Genomic DNA, 23513 nt, shown 5'->3' with positions numbered 1-23513 from the left:
CCCCACCAGCCCCCCCCTCTCTCTCCCTCTCCGCCCCTTTCCTAATTATGTACAAAACACTTCTTAGAATAAAATGGCCAGGCTGGGGCTCCTCCCTGCTTCCCTCTTCCCCATTCATCCTCTCCAGGCCGCTCCAAGCCCCTCCCCTTGTGGCAAGCCCAGCCTCTCGCTTCCCTCCTGGAGCCCTTTTCATTTTTATTTCTAACCCCCTCTCCATTCTCCCTGCTGCCTCTGCTCCTTCCCCCTATGGCCACGAACTGAGCAGCAGAGGAGAGGGGGGGGGGAGGGAGCACAGGAATAAGGAAAGGGGGGGAAAAGAAAGCAAGAATAAAAGAAAAAGCAAAAAGAAAGAGGGAAGAATAAAACGGGGATTTTTGTTTCCTCTGCCCTTAATGCCCGCGATCTGGATCAAGGAGGGGGATTTTCTGTCTGAGCATGAAAAGGACTGCTAGAGCCCCAGGATTTTCACGCCTGCATTATCAACCCAGCACCCAGTATGCAAGCTGGACAGAGAAGCTCTCCCACAAGTTCCTACCGAGCCGAATAAAACCCACGGGCGAGCAGATCTCCGCCAGAGAGGGACATTAGCAGCAGGTAAGGAGAGCGCGGCGCTGCGGCTGCAGCGATGCCACTGCCCCGGCGTCCCAGTCCTGCCTCGGCCGCGTTGTATAACGCCCTCGGCACCTCCGCCCCCAGCCCCGCATAAGTGTGCCTCTGTTCCGCACCCCACCTTGGGCAGAACGGAGTTCCCGGGGGACTGGATGGCACAGGTCCTGTGTAGTGCTTGGGGGTGGAAGGGGGGTGCGGGGGGGAGGAAAGGAGCGTGGGGCCGAGGTTTGTCGGCACATGGGAGCACAAGGGAAGGACGCAGCCCTTGGAGGATGCCCGGCAATGGGGGTGCTCAGATCCGGCTGTGTTGGCAGCGAGCCGGGGGTGGGAGGCAGCCAGGCTCCATCTGTATTCTGAGTATCGATACATCCCGGAGAGAGGAGGGGGGGGTGGGGGGGGACCGTCCCCAAGGAGATGGTGTCATCTCCACTTAATCCACGGCTCCGTTTTAGCAAGTGACAAGCAAATCGCGGAGGAAAAGGAAAGTCTGTCGCCTCGAATCTCACACTGGGCTGATTGCCTCTACTTGGAGTGGGGGACTGGGCGACAGCGGCTGAGCCGGGGGAGGGCAGCGATGGCGGAGGGGCCGCATCCCACAGCTCAGGAGATTGGATTCTCCCAGCTCAGTACTGTCGTGGAGCACAAGTTTGCTTTTTTCTGCCCATGGGGAATAGGATGACAGAGGGCATCTGCCCACCATGACATCATTCCCGGGGTCCGGCACAGCCTGGGGTTAAAATCCAGCTATGACCAAAAGAGTGTGGTGCTGTAGGTGTGAGCGTATCTTTAGGCTTGAGAGAGTCCCTCTGTGCTTTTACTTGAGATACGAGAAGGGACGGGGGGGTCACTTCTTATATATGGTTCTCTTTTTGTGGAGAGAAACAAGCAGCAGACGAAGCCCTGGCAGCGTTAATGTGTGGCTTTAGCCTTGTGATTGACATCTGCACTAGGTAGGACAGAGGGATCCTTCATGCTTTACTCTGCCTGCTCATCTGGGTGCATAACAATAATTTGTTAATGGCAGTTAAGCGGCTTTTCTGGGAGTTGTAAAGAAGTATTTGAGGGTTATTGAGAAGCAGAGACACCAAGTCAAAAGGAGGCGATGCTTTGCTGCAAGAAATATAAAAGGAAATGTATGTTTTATGCCTTGAAAAAGAAAAAAAGATTGATCAGATCTTCCCGTGAGTGACAGCCAGACAAACCCAGGCTCTCTCCCTCCCACACCGCACGCAGACAAGCAGTCGGGTTTTCCTTGCACGTTTGCACACGTTAAGCACACAAAACACGCGTTGTGAACTCACCCCATCCACCCCAAGCTAAGCACAGCACCTCGGTCTCACCCTCGCATAGAAGCTGCACAGCCCCGCAGTTTCCCTGCACCCAGATACACGGTGCTGATCTACACATGAGCACCGTAATGTGCAGGACTGAGCCGAGACTCTCATTATGTGAACCGAGGATTCAGACGTTCACACAACGTGAATGCACACGCTGCCTTCCTTGCAGGTCTCCTGGTAGGTGATTTACTCCTTCAGTATCGTCTTCTCCTTTGTAGCTGATTGCAGGCATTGATTTGGGGTTTGTCTGCCTCCAAAGCCCTTTGCCACTCAGCAGAAAAAGCGTGTTGTGAGTCTACGTTTGTTTTAGTGCTCTTTGCATGTTCCCAGGAACTCAGCACTGATTTCACTGCTGGAAGAGCAGAGAAGCAGCCAGGGACCGGGAAATGGCTTGGGGGAGCAGCAGCAATCCCACAGCCGTCATTCCCTCCTCTGTTCAAGGACCACTCCGTGAGAACGTGAAGAGCTCTGCTAGAGTCGCATTGCTTTTTCCATCTGTGAGCAAAACCACACATGGATCTATAGCTAAATGCATGCAGTGCAGACTCTGCTTCAGTCTCACCCAGGTTCAGAGCAATTCCCATGTGTGGAGAGCAAATACAAATCTGCCTTTGCAAGCCCCCCCAAGTCAAAGCAGGCACAGTGCACACAGGGGAGGTGATGTCAGTGCATTAGAGGTATTTAAGCAGCATTCCCCTCTGACCTTCCTCCCCTTCCCCTTTCCATAGGGCCTAGGAAGGAGGCTGCACTGTTCTCCCAAAGCAGCATTGTGATGAGGCCAACTGGAGTCTATGGTGAAACTTTGGAGAGGAGGAACATGGGGTGGGAAGCTGTGCTGTAGGTAAAGGGGTGTCCCAAAGGAGATGAACACAGAATCCTGATGGAGAGTGTAGCCCTGTTCCCTCCTCACCCGCACTGTTTATTACATTGGAAGTATGTGTGAGGTTGATGCTGCACACTCCCATGGAGCTCTGAATGCTGCTGTTTGTGCAGCAAAAATACCTCAGAGCCTCGTGTTCTGCTCGGGCACAGTCCCAGTGCCTGCTCTGAGCTCTGCTTGGGGAAGGGCTGCACAAACCAGCACTAGCCAAGCCCCTTGCATATCATCTCCCTGCCCTCCTTATGAGTTGGACGTGGATTTTTGGGGTGTGGAGCAGCTGATGGGTTACTCAGGTTTACTCCATCCTCCCCCCCCCCAAAAAAAAACCCCAACCAAACCCAAACAAAATTAGCATTTCCAATGATCAGGAACCGGTACTGCAAAACCCACGGCATGCCGGCAACACGCAGGAACCTCTTTTGTGTTGTCTTAATGGCAGAGCTCCATCCGCAGCCACTAAGCTCCTTGTCCCGCTGCGCCCCTGCGGAGCCGGTCCGCGGCCGCGGGGCGGGCGGCGCTGCTTTAGCCCAGGAGGGGGAGCTGTGGCTCCACGCAGCTGTTGTGAGCGGAGCTGAACGGGACTGAATGGGGTCCAAGAAGAGCCGAACCGGACCGAGCGGAGCCGAGCAGGGCGTACAGCCTCCCCCTGCCCGGAGTGGGGGCCAAGGGTTCTAATAACTTAAGGGCGAGGGTGGGGGAAGCGATAAATAACAACAGGATTCTCTTCTCCGAGGAGCCCAGGTGCAAATGAATGAGTTTGGGTCTGATCCTGGCTAGTGCAGGAGTCCTGCTGAGGATCTGGCCCTAAGCATGCAGGAATCCTTTACCCGGTGATGAAATGCAGCTACTTCTGGGACAGAGCCCAGCAGCTTCTCCGTGCCAGCAAATACTACAGGGGTAGTGAAAAATCACTTCACGCATTGAAAGTGCAGAGATGAACTTAGTGAGGCAGAATATAAATTACCCAGAGTTGGGTAGCTGCTGTCCTACGCTTTGATTTACGCCGTCCCTCTCACAAAACTACCCTGAGATTTTAACAACCGTAAGGACCTTGGCCCATTTCCTCCCAGGGAGGACATCCATGCATGGAGGGAAAGGGCTTCTGGTAGACCCATGGTGCTGCTCTGATGCCACCCTATGGGGCTGGGATGGGGCAGAGCAACTCGGCTCTGTGGGTCAGCATAGAGTGCTCTGGATTTTTCCCTGCTTGGTGCTGCCATGTGGAGATGCAGAGCTTGATATGATGAGGCTGCAGCCTGTGGTCAGTATGGGAATGGGAAATGGGGTATGGCTGCTGGGTTTGTATGTCCAGAGGGAGTCAAGCATGGGCAAGGATAGACTCTATGAACAAGGTGGTTTGAGAGTAGGCATGGGACAGCTGTGCTGGCATGATGAGCTGAATTGTTTCTTTTCAGGGAGGAAATAGTGCTAGGACTGGTGCTAGAGACTAGAGGCAGGGGATGCAGGATGTGATGAAGAAAGTCTAAAGACTGAAGTTAACTTCAGGGATGCTGGATAAGATCCTAAGTGAAGGTGGCATGAAGATGTCCCTTTGGAAAGAAGCTGAGCATCAGGGCCTGTGTTCCCTCAGTGCTTGGGCTGGGGATGCAGCATGTCCACATGTTTGCAGACCTCTGCACGGTGAGCTGTTTGCTTGCAGCCTGGATGTAGGAAGGCCTGTGAGCAGCATCACAGGAGAGAAAGAGAGAGAGAAAGATGCTTACTTGTTTTCTCTATTTGTTCTTCAGAAGTCATGTGCTCTACATCCATCTTACTGTTGCTTACAAGGCATAGCTTACCTACTCTCAGCACTGTTGCCATGCTTGTCACCAGGCCTGCTTGGTGCTGGATCCTCATGGTGGCACCAAGCCCCAATACCCTGCTGATGGCATGTCTCTGTGTGTTAACACGATAAGCTGCAATGCTCTCACTTGCACCATTTCCCCTCCTATGTTGTTGTGCTGCTGATGGTTTGCTCTTTGCAGTGGCAGTGGGGATAGATGTAAGTTGGAGCAGCAGAAGCTGAGCAGAGCAAGGAATCTAAGTGGACTTCCTCAAATAGTGGCCTCCAAAGGAGGACAGGGTGAGCAGCCTTTGCCGGACGCTTTATCATAGTGCAGTATTGATATTAGTGATAGAAATGCTGGGAAGTAGCTCAAGGGCCAGGAGCACCAACACAGCTTTCAATCCCTGCAATTTTTTTCCTGTGTGCATTAGCAGTGAGCACTTTGGAATAGAATAACACCATCACAGTGACATCTTTCCTCTCCCAGGTTAACAAATCACAACAAAGCCAACTCTCTGCTGATACATACCAAGCAGTGACACAAAGCCTTGCAAACCAACCTGTAAGAGGTTCTCACACACAAGGGCAGCTCCAGAAATTTGCTCCAGGGCATTTTGTTAGAAATGAAAACACAACACAGGAGCAGAGGGAGCTCTCACACTCCCCTCTGCTCTCTTGTTTTGCATCATTTCCAGCATTGTAAGGGGACCTAAGACCACAGAGTAGCTCAGGTTTCTTGCAGTCCCTTCGTGCCCGTGACCTGTCTCGTGGCTCTCCGGAGAGGAAGCGTGCTCTCTGACCATGTTTATAGAAAAGAAAACCTGGAGCCTTATGGCAGGTGTTCTTGTAGCCGTGACTTTTTGTATCTATGCATATTGGAGCCGAAATGCGCTGCGCAGTGAGTGCCTGTGAAAAGCCAGGAACTGCTTGCTGTAAGTCAGCACAGCCTGCTGAAGCTGGGGGAGTTAACTGGCTTCGTGGTGAGTGAGGATCTCTATCATGGGGTTTGATTTAGAGTGTGATTTAGAACCTGGCCAGCTCTCTAGATTCTGCCATGTCTGTCATGGTTTTGGATGCAGTTTTGGCCAGAAGTACTGAGTCGGCACAACTGATCCCATTTAGCCATCTCTTTACCTGCTGGAGCAATGTATGAGGTTGTCAGATACACTGCAAACATTGGAGACCTTTGTGATAATTTATCCTTGTGGTTGTGGATGCTGACTTGCTAAGCAGAATGGAAGACAGGGAGGGCAAGCTTTAGAACCATTGCCTGGTATAAGCAATACATTCCAGACATGCTGCCAGGACCAGGAGAATAAATAAAAGATATTTGTAGAGAGCAATAGTTGGAAAAGTACAAAGAAGCTAAAACTAACCATGGAAGGACAGAAGGAACTGATTGTGACCCTGGGGAGGAAGCAAGTGCATAAGGACAAGCAGGAGAACCAAGACAAGGAGGTGTGAATCTCTAGCTGGGCTTTTGGGATGGGTGGAATATGCAGCAGCCAGGCAGACTCTGAGTGCTGGAGCAGCCGGACTGCTTTCTGCATGTGACTGCTCTTCAGGCTGGTACAGATGGTGAGCAGGTAGCAAAAGCCTCAGACATATGCTGGGGTATATATGTGGCTTTAGGTCCCTCCTGGCTCAGGCCACCTCCTTACCTACAGTATGAGGATGGTAGAGTTGTTCCAGGCATTTCTTGCACTGCTCAGTGCAGGGGGAGACTTGTACCTGTAATGTAGCCTTAAGACCAGCAGCTATTTCTAGAATTGCTTATGTCATGCTATCCAAATTCAGGGTTGTTTCTGCAAAACCACTCCAGGCTTCAATGTTTTGTGCCTATATATATAGTGCATTTACAGATAGATGTATCAGTAGTCTTCTTTGCTTTTAGAGGAGGAAAGTTAATGGTAAAACGTAGTGATCAGAAGTGATTGTGCTGCTCAGGATGTATGGTGGTGAAATGGAGGAAGGAGTGGAACATCTGGGCAGTGGAGATGTGTCAGATGATGTTAAAAATGAGAGCAGCTCAGAAGTGGTCTCACCAAAACAGTGGGAGGAAGCAACATGTGTTGGAATTGCTGGAACAGGGTGGGGGGTATCTATACAGAATGGGAAATATAAATACAGGGTGCTCCAAGAAGTAAAAGAAAAAACACATCAGAAGCCAATGGAAGACCTGCTGGCCTCGTTTCTGCAGGATACATTACTGAGGGTTTAAGTATTGCTCAAGGAATATTGAACATGGGCTTTTAAATATGTGCTGAACTGTCACCAAGCCAGAGCCATCATGTCTGCAGAGGGCCTGATCCTGCAGCCTGAATCACACAGACACATTTCCAATTACCGTGGGCATAATGAAATCTGATTCCAAGATCAAAGTGGAAGCAACTGCAAATCCATACGCGTGTGGAGTGCAGAGTGAATCATGTTTATGATCCGATGGAGTTCAGTGTCTTTGTTCCAAAATGCTGGTCAGGAAGGCAGAAGAAATATTCCCCAGGATATTATAAAGACTAACATATCATCAGAAGGAGAATCAATGGAGATTGATGGCAAATTAAATGGATACTTGAGACATTAAAAGGAAGGATGAAAAATAGAAACGATATTATAATTGAACTATATTAATATATTTTAAATTGCTTTACAAATATTAACAAGTTGAATGAGGAAAGACCGGAAAGGACAGTTTATTTAGTCTGGGGAAGCTTAGGACTAAGAAGGTACATTCGGGTTCCAGCACAAAAGTATCTGAAGGTTAGAGAGAAAAGCGATCAGAAACATTTTAATGCTTTGATGATACAAGAACAAGGGACACATCAAAATTAAAGGGCACAACTTTTAAAGCAAATTAAAAGGAAATAGTCCTTTCTTCAGCCTATAGTGAAGCTACACAATTCCCTGCTGCAGGATGTCGCTGAGATGAAAGTCTGGGTGGATTTGAAGTGTAAAAGGGCTACACAACTTTGTAGCAATTAATAGCATTTGCAGCTCTGCAATCTAGGACAATGGTAATCAGATCTTACGCTTCAAAGCAAAGGCTGACCATCTTCTGGGGTCGGGAAGGACATTTTCTCTCTGCCTAGTAAGAGTATAATATGGTTGGCCTGGTAATGTGGTTGGTTGTGGTAATATGACTGGTCGTGGTAATATGACTGATTGAAGCTAAGTCAGCAAAGAGATTAGCAAATTGCTTCTGTGGGTGCTGGATTAAGGTGGTATTTCTTAAAAAGGTTTTCATCATTGCCAAACAGAATATCAATCCAACAGTCTCTTCTCCTGTGTCAACTCCCACGTAAGTAATTGCAAAGATTACAGCAGATATTGAAGCAGCACATAAAATGGGCGGTTGTAAGCAGTTGCAATGACCCTGAGCTGCACATTTCAACTTCCCCTATTGCTGCTGTTATCTGCAGGACTGCATGGAGCCCAGAGGAGCCTGCAGTCTCCTGTGCAAGGTACTGTATGGGTGTGAGCTCTCTGCCCTTGAGGGCTTGCAGTCCAGACAGAGGAGAGTAGGAAGAGAGGCAGGAAATGCTGTCACTACTGCTCTGTAGCAGGGGAAGTGCAGCACAAAGCTCAGGGATCAATTCAAATCCTATTACAGTCAGTGGAAGCATTTCAGTTTGTAGGGACGAGAGCTCTTTCTTAGCCCTCACTCATTTTGAAAGTAGTCAGTGGCAAAATAACAGAACGTTTGAGAAAACAGGGCCTTAAATATTGCAGTAGAGTGTGTTGAACACTTGGAAAATCAGCCTTTAAGGTGTGTGTGAATTATCACCTGGGCTCACGGAGAAAGGCTGCGGCAGAGAGAAATGACTTGGCACATCTGGACTTTCAACCAAACTGCCCTAATAGGGGAGATAGCATTGACAGAGAGCTTTTGTGTCCCATCTCATCCATCCCATATTACATCCCTATGCATCAGGGTGTTCCAAGGTGCTCCCCCAGAGCACCACAGCCCATGGTGTTGTGTGCTGACCAGAATCCTATCTCCTTCCCAGTGTCTTCCACCACCACCTGGACCTTGTTGGTGGGAAGATAGAGGAACCTACCCTCCGCTGTCGTATACAGACAGGGGTGCTTTGCTTCTGGAAGGGGATGCTTTCTGAAGACCACGTCTTGTGGCCATAAGCATCCCCAGGTGTGCAAAGAGATTCTGCTCTAGGGCAAATAACTAAAGTGTGTTTCCTTCAGAAAGGTGGGAAGGAAGAAAAGCTGATGGCTGTGAGTATAATACATGATGTAGATGGCATAAAGCTCCAGGAGAGGTATATGGCTGGAGCTGGGAGGGAGAGGAGAGCTGGTAGGCAGGAATACAAAGTTCAATGGTAAAACCAGTGCAAGTGCTGAGACAAATTGCCACATCAAGGAAAAATGATTCTTTTACTTTCTGGCTTGCAAACAATATAGAGATGTTACAGGCAGGTGCAAATCTGCTGGCAAGGTGTTCTGTAGGTGTGATGATTGCTGTGCTTATAGGTTTGGCTGGAAAGAAGGATGGACAATGGAGTTTTCATCCTGCAAAATGCATGAGAAAGAAGCAAGCCGAAAAGTAGCTGTGGGTTGGATTTTTATTTTACCTGCATTATTGGAAGATTGATTTCTGATGAAGGGAGCGGAAAAGAGGGGGGAAGTAAAATTTAAAGACGGCACGAATTGGAATCAGAGCTTTAAAATGGCAGTTGTGAGTTAGTATTCTCGAAGGACTGGTTCGAATGTGACTGCAGAGACCAGTGCTAGGTTCTGGTTTCCAACCATTTGCATTACAAATAGAGGTAATATTAAGGTAGAAAGGAACCAGCAGGTTTGGTGTTGGTGAAATTCTGCTGGATTTGCCCCAGGGAATGAGAATTGTCCCTGCATTTCAAGTACCTGAAAGGCTTAAAACACTGACAAGGCTGAAAGGTGAGGTGCGGGTTGGAAAGGAGAATGGCTGGTAGGAATAAGCGGATTGTAAGCTAGGCTGGATAACTCAGGGATCTGCAATAAAACTGTACAGTGATGGATAGTGAATAAAAGACTATGGGTATATTATGGTTTACGGAGCACAGGACAGATGTGTCTCTAAGGAGACTGCGATAAGGAGTGGAAGGCAGCAGCGGATCGGGAGCAGTGGCTGTTTTGGGATGCAACAGTGCTGTGTGAATAAAGCAGCGCCGTGGCGAGATAGTTCAATTCTGATGCTGTCAGCGACGTGTTATATATGACCTTGGGCAGGTCACTTAGGTTGGTACCTTCCAGAAGAGCTTTTTAAATGCCTGCGTTTCTGTACATAGGAGCTGAATTTCTTCAGTCGAAGCTGCAGTTCCGAGCCCTCCGGCTCACACACTGAATATGAACCACTCAGGGAACTCGGCTCCACATTTGGCATGAGGAAAAATCTGGATTTTTTGAAGAATTCAGCAACCCGTGTCCTCAGGAAATATAGTCCCCCAAAGACTGGTGTTAAGCAGTGCTGAGTCTTTACATTTCCAGTGCAGGGCAAAAAGCAGCTCTGGTTTGCATCTGACTCCCTACCACCTCAGCAAATTGGCTCTGTGTTTAGAAGCCTGACCTGCATTTACTTATCTTCTCATTACCTAAGAGAGCTAATGAAATTAGCCTTTTGCTGGAATACATAAAGGAAGAATATGTTGATTGTACCTCTTTCCCTCTCCCACACACAGATGTGGGGTTTTTGCTTGCACAGTGTGCACAAGGAAGTATGCAAGTGCACGGATCCATGCATGCACATACATACTGTTCTTTGAGACACCTGAATGAAGACTGCTATTTCAGTGCAGTGTATTAGCTTTTTTTTACCAACTCCAACATTGGCAGTAAATAGCAATTAATGATAAAACTGCTTACATTAAAAAGAAGAGCAGAAGTCCTTTCTAGCAGTGGATTCTCCTGCAGTGCTTCTCATTACTTTGTTTGTTTTTAATTTTGAAAACAGTCAGTATGCTTTCCCATAGCTTTTTTTTTTTTTCCTTCTCACTTCTGCTCCTCCAGGCTGCTCATGGTGGAAGAAATCACTGTGTTAGGAAGGATGCAGCTCTGAGTTTGTCTCTGCCTTTGCAGCTCATGTCAAGGTAATGTGCAGTCGCATCTTCTCCCCTGTTAATACAACAGGGTCTGAGAGGAAGGGAGGAAGCACAGAGCCTTGAGACCAGCAAAGAGCAGCCCCCAAACCCATCTTGTCATGGAGGTCAGGGATATTTCTCTGGTGCTGGGGCAGGATCCTGTCTCAGGTGCTATAGCAGACTTGGCCAGAAGGGCTGGGGACAAACACACTCTGCTGTGAATACAATTCAGTGTTAAATCCACTGGCTGCAGGAAGCTAAGCAGGTGATGCTTCCCTCAGTACTTTTAGGACTGAGGCTGACACTGGGTGGCTGGGAGCAGAGCAGCGTGCTTGAGAACTCAGGAGTGGGAATGGAAGGCAGAGGATGCCCAAGGAATAGGAGATCAGGATCCCCTGTACATGCTTCTACTGTTCCTGCTGCCTACATCTCATTCAAAGCACTCTTTGGTGGGTTGGATTAGGGATTGCTGATAGTAGTGAGCTGTGCGTTTTGTTTGAGGTCAGATGCATTTGGATATCGCTCATTCCATTTTTCTGTAGAGACCTCTGGTTACATGTTAGAGGGGGTTGTGCTTAAAAAAACAGAGTAGATCCAAAAGAAGAGGAAAGCAAGAATTCAGAGAAACAAGAGGTAAAAAGGGATGCTGTGGCTGCCTTGAAACACAACAGCTGTACGTGGCAATTTCTAATGGAAAAAGAAAATCCAATCTCTCTGAGATTATTTCCTGGGAACTGTTCTCACATATTGGAAACAAGGATTAGCTCACTTGTTTTTCTGTAAATCCAACTGTTTTACTTTAAATTCTCTGTTAAATGTAGGTTTGGACTAGAGGAGAGTAAGGTACAATAAAATCAACAGCACAACGTGAGAGTTTAGAAATAATGCAGTTGTACTTCGACTCGTTTAGACTTCTCCCATCCTGGTTTTCTTCTGACAACCTCTATCTAATGGATTCGGCCTGAATTAATAAGCGTTGTCAGTCGATCCCATAGCACTTTTTCTGTGCCTGATTTTAGTGTGTGTTAAAAATAACGTCTCGCGTCTTCAGTGCCTATGATTGCAGTTTCCTTTGTGCTACACACTGTTTAAAACAATTCATACCTCAAATAACTTATACTCAGAGGGTACAGAGCAGAGGGAGATAAAAGAGAAAAGAAAAAGATTAGTCTGGAGTCACAGAGTAAATCAGTAGTAGAAGCCTTTGGAGAAGCTTACAGTCTTGACTTCCATTCCCCTGCTCTCTCACTAGACTGCAGATTAATTACAAATCTCTTTCTCACCCATTAGGTTTTTCTCATACTTCTTCTTCTCCAGCACTTTCTCATTCACACCTTCAATTCTTTGACATTTTTCCTCTAATTCAACTTTCCTTCCTCTCCCTTTCTGCACACTTTCCTCTTTTCTCCTCCTCTGTTCCTCCTGCAGAAGATGACTAATGAAGTGGCAAGTGTTAATAGTGTGTCCTGTGTGTGCCTGCTGCAAGGGTTGAACAAGGAGCTGGATGGGCAAAGGTGAAGAGAAGCAAAGAAGGAGGGAAGGGACAGATGTGAATAGATGTCAGCTGAAGGTGTGCAGGAAGGTGAGCAGGGAGTGGGAGCACAGGAACCAAACTGAACATCTAAGGAGGAAAGCACAAACCCATCTGAAAGCTGGGATCTGTATCCTAAAGGCCCAAAAGTAGAGCAAAGTCTTACAGGGCAGAGAGATACGTGGGCGAAGAGGAACAAACAGCTTTTTCCTCTTTGCTGTGGCAGGACCTGAAGTCTGGATGTCTCGCATTCAATTTGTCTGGATGAGTTAGTGCACAGGGACTTCTAGTGCTCGAGTAAAATCAGATGTGAGTATGCATATTTGATCAGACAGGGGTTACGGGTGCTCTCTGCGCACTGGGCATTGCGTGCTGGCAGGGATTAGACTGCCATCTGCTTGGTACAATGCACAGTATGGGGTCAGTACCTGAATCCCGGATGCTGCTGGAACTCCTGCCGATGTCCTCAAGTTGTGCAGAATAACATTTTCGTCTCTGGAGTCTCTGTTGTGTGGTTAATGGACTGATGTGAACAGAGCGCATGGATTTAGGGAGGAGAAGCATTTAAGGGCCAGATAGGAGATGAGACTGAAGAATCCATATCTGGGCTGGTACCTATAGCTCCTTGGAGAATAGAGGCCAAGCACTCAGCAGCTGGTGGGGGGGACTGTACTGATACTCTGGGAACAAAGCCCGCAATCCAGGCAGGGGAAGGAAGAAAAGTGAGATGTAAATTAGGAAGACGCTTCCTTGAGCTACTTTGAGCCAAGAATATTATATCAAGAATAAAATGTCCAAGAATAGTTGGCTGTCTTTGTAAACAGTCACATTAGACATGATAGATGACTTCAGGCTTATGCCTTCACAAGCACAGTAGACTTTAAATATCCTTCTTTGGAAACTCCTTCCAAACACCTTCGATCTCACAGGGATAAGCCAGCTAGCCATTCTTGTTCTTGTTCTGCATTTGATTTGCCACTCATAGAAAATTATTTATCTATCTAGTTATTTATTATCTAATTCTATGGCTGCAGTTGAGGAAAATCTATTTATTCCTTTTTCCACAGCAGTGTCTCTTTCTCCAGCAGCTCATACTAGCTGGTAGGTGCCCTGGGGAATGTCGAAGCAGAATTAATTAGTCATGACCAGAGATGGAGGTGTTTTTTTTACATTTGGTTTTGGCTAGCTGACTGCAGAGTCTTCCTGGGAGTCAGGCTGTTAGAGAAACAAATGTGATGCCTGCTCTGGATTGCTGTCAGGCAGTCACTTGGGAAGGATGTAGAGGTATGTGGGATCTATCAAGCAGTGGGGAACTCAGCTGTGTGCATGCTGGTGCAGGGAACCTGGCTCTTGCTTTGGTAGGACACTGTGCAGAATGATAGGCTGTACTTCAGCATGTCCTGTCCTGTTCTCAGCCAGCAAAGGTGTGAATCTGTCGGCATCCACAAGGGATCTTCTGGGTAGACCCTCATTCTAAATGTCCCCGTTTGGAACAAGAGGAGCTGTGATGCCATCTGACACAAGCCAAATTGAAAGTCACCCCTCCAGCATGCCCTCAACTGCAGCGCTGGCCAACTGCACAGGTTGTGCTGAAGCTTCAGTGTTTGTTTTACAAATAGCTCCATATTCTTCCAGACCTTCTTCCCTCCCCTTGTAGAGATGAGCAGAGCATGTGCTATTCTTTCTGGTCAATGATTTCCTCCTGGCAATGGAGAAAGGTCAAGTGTCCATGCCAATTCTTTTCGATCTGTCAGCATCCTTCAAATCCTCTGGCAATGAAGGGCTAATGATTTCCAGTACCTGGCTTGGATGGGCAATCTCTCCCTGCAGGAGCATTCTTCCTCTCCAAAGAGACTCCACAGTGCAGCTTGGCATCACGAAGCATTTCTCTCAAAGACTCTTCCAGGGTATAACTCAGTGCTCAGTGGTACTGATGCTGTCAAAGGGATGGGGCTGCAAAAGGGATGTGCAGGTGACAAGGGATGAGGTCACCGTTCAGGCTACTAAGTCCCAATTTTCAAATTTCTTCATTCTCTATCATCTTTTTCTGCCTTCAACTTGTTCCACTGTTGTCTAACATGGAAACAAATGGAGGCACTTTGCTCCTCTTGCACTGTGGCAATGAGGCCAAGCGTACAGAAGAGTTGGCTGGGAGGGAGCCATTCGTGGGGCGGGGAGGTGGGAACATCAGCCCTTAATGGAAGTATGAGACTTGAGCAGTGCCTTGCTATTAGCAAAAAAGCTGTAATCTACAGTGACAGACCAGCTGGAGCAACTGTAGATGACCAGGCGAATCTGCATGCGAAGATGCACGCTGAGCAGCTGCATGGGGGGGATTCAGCATTTCAGTTGTAGAGCCTGGCTATAGGGACACATCCCTTAGAGAGGGAAAGCAGGCAGAAAAGCCTCTGCTACTTGAAATAAGCCTTCAAATACAGGGGATGCTCATTCTTTGGCCTCTTCCCTCCCAGCCCACAGGCAGCAGCTGGCGGTGCAGCCTAGTGCAGGGCTGAGCATGGAGCACTGAGCCCCGCTGCCCTCCATCTCCAATCGAACAGCAGCAAATGTGCAGTGGCTATCAGGGACACTTTCACCCATGACATGAAGAATCAATACAGCTGCTTCATTGCAGTCTGTGCTCTGTATGGCCATTTTCACTTCTCTTTTGCCCTTTTTTTTTTCAACCCACTTCCACCACCTCCTGCACTGGGTTGATGGCACAAAGGCATGGGGAGCAATTCCCCTCTGCGACACATGGAGGAGCAAAAATGGGCTCTAAAAGAGGGAGATTTCCAAGGAGGAGGGGGAATATATCTTTTAAAAGCCCATAAGTGGTTTAGAAGCCAAAGGCCCCAAGGAGGTCAATGGTATTAAGAAGTTTAAGTCCCTGATGCTCATGAAAACATCACACACAGATTCCACCCTGGGAGAATCTTCATTTTCCTTATTAATGTATTTCCTTATTTATGAACCAAGCAGAGAAGTTGTGTAGAAGAGACCTGAGTTGTGCTATGCAACCACAGAGCTGACAGACCTGCTCAGAAAATGGACACATTATTTCCACACAAAAGTCTTACCTTCAGATTTCTGCTGTTTTTGTGTTTAAGCTGCTTGTGTGGCTTTGCTTATTCATTTATTTACTTATTTAAAACTCCATTTTGAATCAGAACTTTGCTCTTATGAACACAAATTTCTTCAGGCAAAAAAAAATAAAATAAAATAAAGTAATAATAATTTGAGACCATCAATATCTTCTGCTTCTGCAGCATTAAAATGCTACAGGAAATATTTGGCATGGTACAGTGTTAATAAATGTTATAACTAAAACACCATCAAATACTCCGTGCACTATATCATGTATTTTAAACATATTAAGCATATATCAACACCGTACAGAATAAGTAAAAATGTCACAGCAAATTAATTGAAACAACGTAAAAATAATGTGTTTGTCTCCTCAAAATGAAACATTTTCAGTACAACTGAAACGAAGAGAGAGAATCAAAATGATTTGTTTTGACACTTGGGACATAAAAAAGTTTGTCAGAATTGACACGTTCCCATGTAATGTTTCGATTTCAAGAGGACTGCGTTTTCCTGCGAAAAACTGTTCTGTCATAATTTTTTGACCAGCTCTACTTGCAGTCTATCTAAACAGACAAGCATCACAGCCAAGACTCTCAAACGCTCCAGGTGGTCACAAGATAGATTTAGCACAGAGCAGAACAGTCTCGGAGAAGGAAATAAATAAAACTCACAGATAGAAGTGGCCTTACACTTGGGTACCAAACTGCTTTAATGTTTGAGATGCTCAGAACAGAGTGATTCTGGAATCAAATCCTAGTGGTGGTTCTTTGGTTTTTAGGGAAGCTGTATAGCAGGAATGATGCAATAATGGAATGGTCTATTATCTGTGATGGTCAGATGCCAGTGCAGATTCTCAGTATCCTCTGGGATGTTTCAACTCTTGGCATTGGTTAGGATCTAGATACTAACAACCCTTCTGTGCTTCCTACATTAATATTAGGAAGTATGAGATGGCTTTATTATCCATTCATGCTTCCTTCTCAGTGCAATTCCCAGTATGGGTTCCTATGGAGTAGGTTGAAATGTAGCACTGCAGATAGATTGGCTCTGGGATTCAGAACTGGTAAAGAGAGCGTTGGCTAGGAATTCTCCCACTCTCTTGATGCACAGATTTTAAATCTTCTCATTATATAAAAGCAGTTTCAGGTTAATTTGTGCTTCTAATTTAATATGCTGTTCCAAATTAAGAGTTAATATGATATTTGATTATCTTTTTGCAATGAGATTCAACCTAAGGCTCATTGACTTCAATAGACCTTCCAGTAGAACCTGCAGCTTCTGAGTGCTGCATGGATGCACGCCTGCTGCAGGAGATCTGCATTCGAAGGTTTCTGACTAATATTTCAGCAGCTGCTAAAAATAGAGTTATTTGGGGCTATTATTACATATTTTAGCTCACATTTACGGTCTGAATGTAAACTCTTTTGTATGAGTGTGCATTTAACTTCCCCTATAAGGCGAGGCAGGGCATTGAGGCTTCAAGCCCACCTCAGCAGCCATTTGTCTTAACCCTGGTTCCAGATACAGCTCTGTTCCCCCACAAAAGTCCAAGCTACACCAGCTCTGTGAGGTCTCAGCCTGGCAGGACTCAGCCAGGACTGAGAGATGCAGAAGACCCAAGTCAGGAAATGACTGAGGGGTAAAAAAAACACCAAGGAGATACATAAGTTGCAAGGATCATTAGGTAACCCCAGCTTCCTAGCAAGCCAAAACAGGCATTGTTTGCTTGCATTTCCAAGGGATCATTCTGTGTGGCTGTGGTAGCATGGTGCCTGCCCAGGAATGAACTTCAGAACAACAGAAATATCACAAAGAATGTCAGGTGTGGGATAACAGTTGACCTTTTGGATTGAACATTTTATTTTTTACTCTTCAAGGCAGTTTTTTGGCATTGATTTTTGCTTGCAGGTCCAAATTGTTGCAACGAATATATTAGAAAGGAAAGACCAGCACACTGACTGTAGTAGGCATGACGGCAAGAATCAGGGTTTATAGACTCTGATCCAAGCCTCTTGGAACTCAGTTTTCAGATTACTGTCTTTCTCAGTTTTAATGATAGGGAAAGGTGATGGTTTTGTTTAGTTTATTTCGTTGTGTCTTCAGGTGTTTCTACAAACTTTTATTCCAAAATGCAACAGAAGTATGAATTGCATTTGGACATTTCCTTTGTGCATCATTACAGAAGTTGTTTTTGTTCGCTCATGACATGCTGTTTAAGAAAACACATCATTTTGATTTGGGATATGTATTACTCAACATGTAATGAAAAACAAAACACAATCTTGAACCAATCCTTTCCAAATAGAAAACTCAACATTTTCTGTTCCAAAGAAAAGCTGACTTTATCAAAATGCTTTTTTTTCCCCCTGTAAATCAACAAATTCCTACAAAGCGCTTTGCCTCTGATGAATTGGCATTTTTCTGACATAAAAATGAGCAATCCAAAAAAATTCTAAGCGGCTCTGTGGAAAGTCTTAGCTAATTCTGGAACAGTAGCATGAAGGTGCGTAGGAAGGATACTGCAAGGAGATGTAGTGTTGAGCCGCGACTTAAAAGATTCGGGTTGAATTCCTGGAGCACTTATGAAATGATTTGGGGCAAGCGATTAATCTGCCCCGTGTCTCAGTTCCCATTCTGCAGAATGGGAAAAACAGCATTTCCCAATCTCAAGCTACTGCAAGGATAAAAATCTATTAACACTTATGAGGTTGCTGGACTTTGATATAAGGTGTATAAATACTGAGGAAGACAGAAAGCAGAGCTGCATTTTTGTGTATCTTAGAATGAAATTATGGGGAAGTGGACTAGCTTGGACAATAATTTAATAATAGTAGAAATAATTTCAAGTTTGGGGCAGTGTTTAATAGAAATCACTGCTCACCACCCACCATATTTTTTTTTTCCTAATAAGCAGCTCAGAAAAGTGCGATTTATCATTATTATTATCATCTATATTCATTCTATCTCTGCCACTTCACAAATGAGAGGAGTTCCTCACAAACATCTACAAAGCTAGCTCATTATCCAGCCTCCCTATTTATAACTCTCATTTATGACAATAGCTATCAAAATCTTGCCAACAGTAGGGCTGCTGGTGTGCTGACACCACTGCTCCGCAGCACGCTGAGCGGTATTATCTCACTGTTCCCTTGCGTTTCCCCATCTGTCCCTGACCATCTGGTGTCCTTGGTCTTCTAATTAGATTGTAAGCTTTTGGGGGCATGGACCGCCTTCCTGGTTGTGCAGCACCTATCATGATGTTGGGCCAGTCCCAGATTCAGCAAGAATGGGATTCTTCCTTCCATGTCAGTGTGCACGTGCAGAAGATAGCATCCAGCTCCACGGTTGAACCCATAGCACTCTTTGGTTTCAAGCCGCCTCTGAACCTCATCATAATAACAATAGTAGTTGAAGTACAGAGACAGATGAACTCAAATAAGGTATGTAGTTGTTACCAGCGTGATTCTCAGCTCATTCTAGGCAGGGAGCAATTAGTGGCTTTGCACAAAAGCTTTGCTTCCTTTCGACTGCTGGTTGTACTGCATTAATAAAGAAGGATACATAGGGTGATCTTTTGGTTCACTGAGTATTCTGACAAGTCGTAAGCAAAGTGTTGACAAACTGAAAAGAAAAGGACCTTTCTTCCTTTAAGTCATTAGGGTTCAAAAGAAATACTTTTTTCTTAACTGTTCCCTCTTTAAGAACCTGGAAGGACAAATCAAAAGGGGAAAACTATTCTTAGTAGTTGCAAACAGACATTTGGAAACATGTTCCCTTGGTGCTCTGAAAACCAAAACTGATGTTGCTCAATCATTATTTTTTTCAGCATGAACAATTTGGCAAAACAGAAGTGCATTCTTCAACTGTGCTGTTATTGTTGGAGAAGAATTTCTCATCACCTCTTCTTGCCATCCTTCACCCCTACATTTCCCAGCTGATTAATGTCCCCCAGGTCGAACTGCTCAAACATATTTCCAACTGGAATGGGTGAAGAGTAAGTGAACATTTAGGCATTGCTCAGAAACACAGAGCAACCACTGACTTGCAGCTGCACTGCTGACTCCAGCTGGATATCAGCCATTGCAGTTTGAGCTATAATTTCTCAAGGGCAGAAATGGCCAAATTCTGTGTTCCCAGGGCTCAGACTTATCCTCAGAACTTTGTATGACTTAACAAACCTTGACAGATTGGCTCCCCCATCCCTTTCTGTCCATGATCCCTGTTTTCCCTTGGCCCTGACACATGAGAGATGTCCTCAGATTAGTTGGATTTCTGGCCAGTGTTTCCAGGGACAGCTAATGCTGTCCTGCCAAGTGATCTACCAAGAGCTAAACCCTAAAGATGAAGGGCAGTAGGTATCCGTCTAGCAGGAGAGTGTGCAAGTTACCTTAAAGCAGGAACTGCTGAATAAAACCTAGATCTCCCATACTTAAAATTAAGTGTACACTTAAGCTGTTTGCTGAAATGAGGTCAGATGTTCCTCACTTTGCAGGGTCGAGCTCTAAACTAACATAAGCTGTTTCATCTCTCCCTTGACACTTCAGTCTTTTACTAATTTATCAGCATCCTAAAGCAGTGTGTGAAGTTGCTGCAGAACAGAAGTGTTTCGGATACAAATAGCAATTGTTAGCCTCTTCCCTCTGGTAAATGGCAGCAGGCAGAAACCTCTTTCAACCTGCCAAGAACGAAATGTGGGACACAAGAATGAATTATTGGTGCATGAAGCTTAAAGAGATAGGGAACTTATTTCTTCACTACGAATACTGTGTTTGGTAATTTCCTGAGTCTGCATTTCTGATGGAGAATAGTTTACAGCGATGAGCATGAGAAAACAGAAGGGATGTGTGCAAGATCAGTTTGACTCTAATAGAAGGGATAAGTGAAAGGTACAGAGGTTAGAAGAAAGGTTGAAAATCCCAGAAGGCAGAGGAAAAAAGGAGTGTTTAGAACAAGCAACGAACAGTCAGTTCCTGCTCTCTGCATAGCCTTCCTGATAAGAAAAAGATCTTGCAGAATCATTTTGTGCAAAATCTATCATTCCGAGCTATCTCACTGTAGAAAAATTACCTTTTAAGTGGCTAAGTAGACACTCAGCTTTATTCCTTTCTTCTTATTTCAAGAAACAATGGGAGTAACAGCACTTGCCTGCCTTACTAGAGTGCTGAGAGCTTTAATTAATGTCTCTAATTCAATTTGAACTCCTTGGATAAAAGGCACTGCCTTGTGACAGCAAAGGTATTGCCCAAAATAGAATATAATTAACACACAGATATCAATCACAATGAAATTAAGTGTACATTCAAATACAGCTTGCACTTTACAGACAGTACCTGCCTATTTTTCCTCCAAGAATCCTGAATACTTATAAGACAAGGAACATTTAATGTTCCAGGCTGAATTCTGATTATAATAAGGCCATCTTTATCTGCCTGATTAAGAAGGTTTGTAACACTGCCACTGACAGATATGCCTTTGTGATGGACAGTGCTGGAAACTGACCATAAAATGACTTGGAATCAGTACTTCTCATATTTTGTATCCAGCACTTATTTACTGTGAACTTTAGCCTGGGTGCTGGCTCACCCACTGATCATGTTTATTAACAGATGTGATAATCTCATCGTTTAGTTCATCACCCAGATCACTGCATTACTGTATAATACTCCAGACTGGGAATGGGCTTTATAGCTTGGATTTTTCTAACTGCTGCTTTGTAAAGCTTGCTGATGCCTTGGGGTGGTTGCTTCTCATTGCTTTTAGGAGATAAACACCTAATGCACCATGAGTACAACAGGACGGCGTTTTGCTAAGTGCTATACTCAGATGATGGCCTCTCCAACAAGATTGCAAATCTGTCAGACAAATAATACCGTATGTCCAAACTGATAATTGGAAAGTGAGGCAAAAGAAAGCATTTAAGGGCATCGCTCAAAATAACAGAGGATGTATTGGGCAGATTTGAAAAGAATGCCGGATTCCTGGATCAAAATCCACTTCCAGCAAGACTATCCTTTAATACAGAGATTGCATCTGTGCCAGATATAGCTTTCACTTACTCTTGGGTCTCCAACCCAAAGGCTACATAGTTGGAGACATCCCTCCTTCCTTTTCTTCCCCCATATGCCTTGCACAATCCTCTGAACATATCTTATGTCTGTGGAGCCTCATAACACCACATAACAAATTAATTTCTGATTCAAACTTGTTAGGAGTTAGATTGAATAGACCTCACGTTATTGCCTCAGACGCAGAATAATCCCACTTCAGTAAGCTTTAGAGCTTCCACAGGGACCAGCCCCATGGTGTGTATTAATATTTAACGTGAAACAACATCTCTACAGCAGCTACAGGGGGGAAAAAGATACTACTAAAAAATTAAAGTTGGTTTTGTGGTAGTCATCTAGACCCAGTTGTGCTCTACCATCCTCACTGCCTCGGGCACCATTGCCTGCTCTCAGCACTGATACCTCCAGCCAGCTTCCAGACGAGGAGGCTATTTCTTGGGATCTCAAGGCAAGTGCTTGTTATGTCTAGAAGTCTTGGTTAAGGCATCACAACACCACTCATCCTGACTCCAACCTAAAAAGAAAAGAAGGGAGGATGATGAAGAGGTGTGTGGGGGAAATTAATGAATATTGCTTCTCTCTCATAAGTTGGAATTTCCCCAGCGTATGCTGCTCGTGGATGCGAGGACACAGTGGGATTTCTTTGAAACCCACTTCATTTGATTCTTCTCCTATTTCAGTTTGTGCTTGTTTTGAGCTGGGAACTGGAGGTAGGCTGTCACTCCTCTTGGGTACGTAAGAGCTCCCTTCCTCTCTGCAATAGAAATTCAATAGGAAGTGAAATGCTTAAAGGAAAACTGATCCAGGCTGGCTGATGGAGGAAGTAGTTACAGAAGAGTTTAATGAACAGACAAGCAAGGGAGTTTGGACAATGTGTACAGATTGTTATCAGCAGCAAATCTACATACCCATCTAATAGCAAGTACACTGGGCTTGCAGCTGCTCACTGTGATGGCAGCGTGCTGTGGGTATGCAAAAAGCAGCAGGACAGAGAAACAGGAGAAACAAACCCCTGACCTAGAATTTGGAAGTGCCCAGGGTGGGATGTAGGTGGGAGTGTGTCCAAATAGCCACTTCAGGTTCATGCCACGTGTGAGTGGAAGCTGATATGTACCATATCTCACTGAAAGCACACTGTGTTCCCCTCAGTGTAGGGATAGAAACTCTCCAAGCCCGGTTTAGTAAGGTGAAATAGACCCACTCTTTTCTGAGAGGTGATGGGCTAAAGCACTGAGACGTGTCATGTTTATGGCAGAAATGGGAGGCAGTGGTAAGGGCTAATATTAAAAATGTCTCCAGAAGGGGAACAGCCTCTTCAGTTATGAGCTACAGGTACCGTTATTATTAATAACAGCAATATTCTATCTGCAATTGGAAAGAAGCTCGTATGCACCCAACAGAAAAAAAAGCAAACATTAGTTGACTTTCCCATCGTTAATTTCTTTCATTTCTTCATGCAGTGCAACAGCTGATTGTCGTTTTTAACCAGACTTACACGACTCTGTTTTGTCAAGTGCTGCTGAGCTCGCTGCAGCTCCATGAGCACATGCTGTGCACACGTGCAGACTCCCACACGCTCGGTGCACGCATACTCCAGTCTCTCATGCTCCCCATCACAGTCCCAGGTTCAATATGCCTGTGCAGAGACATGTGCTCGCTGCCATGGGTGGCAGCATTGCTTTGGTCTCCGTGAAAGCTCCTGAAGCAAAGGAGATGATGACCACATCAGCTGCAGAGCTGGTGCCCTCTGGTCTATACAATGGTGCTTACAGCACTAAAGCTCTGATGTCTACATGCAGTGCTGCAAATGTATATCTGTCCTGGCTCTTTGTGCTATATTCTGAAAAGTGGGTGTCTATTATGTGTCCTGAGGACAACCTTTGGCTAGGTTGGCATGGCTAGAGAGGGGTGGGCACACAGCTTCAAAGCCACTCTGCCTGCCTGGACATCCCCACCATGCTGCTACATCCCTGCAAGGACGGAACTCAGCAGGGCAGGCAGATGGATAGGGGGTAGAAAGCAGGAGGAGCATGCACTATGCATGGAGAGGAGAAGAGCAGCCTCACCAACACTCTGCGATGTGAATGTTCTGCCCATTGAGCTGGGGAGCACAACCCTGCACGTGAGGCTGCTGCTGTACTGCATTC

The 23513-nt window shown here is 45.7% G+C and overlaps 1 protein-coding gene across 1 annotated transcript in view; it reads left to right on the top strand.

The window, feature by feature from the left end:
- The first annotated feature begins 239 nt into the window (after positions 1–239).
- BRINP1 (BMP/retinoic acid inducible neural specific 1) overlaps positions 240–23513 on the top strand; it is a 75435-nt gene continuing 52161 nt past the window's right edge. The window contains exon 1 of the mRNA XM_015879374.2: positions 240–594. The gene's annotated coding sequence lies outside the window, so the exon portion shown is untranslated. The remainder of the gene's footprint in view (positions 595–23513) is intronic.

This window comes from Coturnix japonica, chromosome 17 (genome assembly GCF_001577835.2).
Source record: "Coturnix japonica isolate 7356 chromosome 17, Coturnix japonica 2.1, whole genome shotgun sequence".
Lineage (NCBI taxonomy): Eukaryota > Metazoa > Chordata > Aves > Galliformes > Phasianidae > Coturnix > Coturnix japonica.
This window is presented reverse-complemented; position numbering and strand designations above follow the sequence as displayed.